Source organism: Pongo abelii, chromosome 17 (assembly GCF_028885655.2).
Source record: "Pongo abelii isolate AG06213 chromosome 17, NHGRI_mPonAbe1-v2.0_pri, whole genome shotgun sequence".
NCBI lineage: Eukaryota > Metazoa > Chordata > Mammalia > Primates > Hominidae > Pongo > Pongo abelii.
Window position 1 is genome coordinate 81,897,198 of NC_072002.2, and position 3,058 is coordinate 81,900,255.

The 3,058-nt window shown below is 31.7% G+C and overlaps 1 non-coding gene across 1 annotated transcript; it reads left to right on the forward strand.

Annotated features, from left to right (window-relative positions):
* Positions 1–2,564: 2,564 nt before the first annotated feature.
* LOC112130033 (U6 spliceosomal RNA) lies at positions 2,565–2,671 on the forward strand. Its single transcript, XR_002912345.1, has one exon. It is a non-coding gene; the product is annotated as a U6 spliceosomal RNA (small nuclear RNA).
* The last annotated feature ends 387 nt before the right edge of the window (positions 2,672–3,058 follow it).

Below are 3,058 nucleotides of genomic sequence, written 5' to 3' on the forward strand. Positions count from 1 at the left end.
TGCTTTGTTTTGCATTGTGTTGTTTTGTTTTATTTCATTTTGGAAGCTGTATCTGTTGGCTTTGAGGCTATTTGAAAGACTAATGTTGTAAGGCTGCAATGTCCCTACATTTTGTTTATATCTTTCACTAATCATTGGGGTAGTTTGATGCTGAGCAAGATCCATTATCCTTGTGCATCTGCTTTGACAATCCAGCCATCTGTGGTACTACAACAACCAAATAACACTATCCGAGATCTCATCCCTGAATTTGAGGTTTTCCGTCCAATGTGTTACCTCTATGCTGATGTGTTAGAAACATCTAAAGCTCAAAATCCTAAAACCTAGCTAATTTTTGCATAGCTTGAAAAGTTCGTCTCCTAACTTTCTATATTTCACAAGTTGTAAATGCCCTTCTGGTCCAGCTGCCTAAAACAAAGCTATGGAGACATCTTTGACTCTTCTCTCTCTATATTCAAATCCTTTTCAAGGGGTTGTCTTTTCCTCAGAAATCTGGCAAATATCTATTGAGTTCATAAAAATTTTGATGACAATTCTACTCCAAGTCACTATTATCTTTGAACAGATTAGAGGATTTGCCTCTTACAGGGGCTCTCTTCTATTCTAAATGGCAGCCACAATGTCTCTTAAGGAAATTAGAGCATGACATATTTCATTCATTAATTCAATTATTACCTATTCAAAGCTCAAGACTTTTTCCTTATGCAGAATAAATCTAAATGCCCAAGTAGTTCTGAACCTTACTTATCTGTTGACTTTCTCCCTCAGTTACTTAATTCCAGGAAAATGTATTGTACATGATTGTTGCACGATATTAGTAAAATGGATTACATGCCAATTGATTAAATGTTCCTATACAACATGCTATCAAATACACATTGTAGGATAGTGTGCTAGATATTAAAATGAGAAAATAAAGCCAAAATGTAATATTTTTGTCCCTGCATTTGAAATATTCCAATATTAATCTGGAAACATACATGAAATAGAAAATTGAAACAGAAAGTTTTCTAATAATATGAGGAAAGATTTTTCTACAAAATATATTGCCTTTCAAGGAAGTACATTAAATTCTACAGTACAATGTTATATCTTGCATATATAAAAGTAGGGTAATTTAAATACTGTGATACTAGAAGAAAGAGCATAGAAAATTATACCTTTATTTAGGATCCATGTTTAATAAACTATAATAGAAAAAACTACATCTTTAGAAAAGAAGTAACCTAGATGCATACATCAAATATAATTCTATAAAGATTCATTGTTTATATTTTTAGAAGACTGGTAAATATGTATATATTACTTAAAGATATATGTAGGTACATTATTAAAGACATAAATCTTTAAAAACTTGATAATTGAATTAAATAGAAAAATAAAACACACGCACATATGTCCTATATTAAGTTCAAAATCAAATAACATGTTGCAAATACATTCACAATATATAAGAGGGTTATAGTCTCTAAAATATAGCGTTTACACAAATAAATGAAAATAATAAAATGTTCCATCCCACCAGAAAAAAAAAATTGGCAAAGTTTATAGATAACTAATTCACAATATAAAAATACTACTAGCTGTTTTAATCATACAAAATTATTCAAAATCACATATAATTAAAGGACACAATATTAAAACATGATAATTTTATCACTTTCCACATTGTAAAATATTAATACTAATTAGTATCATTAGAAGTATGTCTACATATTATTAGAGAAGTTTAAATCAGTTTTCATTTGCAGGAACACTATGTTATAATATATATCAAATACTTAAACTTGCATATCCTTGGGCTCAGTAACTCTAGATATTGGAACTTTTTACAACAAAATAGTAAACATGTCTTCTCCTGGGAATATAACCCAAATACAATTTTATGGGATTCTACCTGAGGGTATCACTGGATACTCCTTGGTTTAGGGACTGGGACTTGAGTCTAGCAAGGTGGATCTCACGGGGAGAGTGGAACGATAGAGTGCAGTGGATGCTCACAGTGAGAGGGAAAGGTTATGGTAAGCAGCAATGGAAATGAGCTACCTTAGCCACATTTATGTGTCTTAAAAACACATTGTCAAGTGAAAAAAGAATGAGACATATAGCACAGTTTTCATAAATACGAAGTATATGCACAGTCTCAAAACATTTTACTAAAATATGTTCACATAAAAGGAAGTACAGTAAACATATTTAGTGACTTTCTATAAGGGGAGTGGGAGTGGTGGAAGAAAAACTGGTGGACCACAGGGACACTGGGAAATAATAATAGCCAAAGGGACCTTAATGGGGATTATGTGATAATGGACAAAGGACTGAGATGTGCAATTAACTCAAGGCTCTGCATCTGCTTTTTAAGAAAATATATGTAATAACTAGATATGACCAGACATGCATTTACAAAGATAAGATGGAAAACCTGTTATGCATTATATTGCAGAATACCGGATTGCACATGTTAAAATATGAACAGCAATATGTATTTTTAAGCATTAAAATAATGATGTAAGAAAGATTTACTGAAAAACATTATTAAAATAACCAGACAAAAGTCATATAATGTGGTCACTTCGGGAGCACATATATTAAAATTGTAATGATACAGAGAAGATTAGCATGGCCCCTGCACAAGGATGACACGCACGTTTATGAAGTTTTCATATTTTTCAATATCGTGAAAATGGCCATAGTGCCCAAAGTAATTTATAGATGTAATGTTATTCCTATTAAACTACCATTTACATTCTTCACAAAAGTAGAAAAAAACAATATTTTAAAATTCATATGGAACCAATAAGAGTCCGTATAGCCAAGACAATCCTAAGCAAAAAGAACAAAGTTGGAGACATCACCCTACCGTACTTCAAACTATATTATAAGGCTACAATAACAAAAACAGCATGACACTGATACAAAAACAGACACATAGACAAACAGAACAGAATACAGAACTCAGAAATAAGATTGCACATCCACAATCATCTCATCTTCAACATGCCTGACAAAAACAAGCAATGGGGAAATGATTCGCTATTCAACAAATGGTGCTGGAATA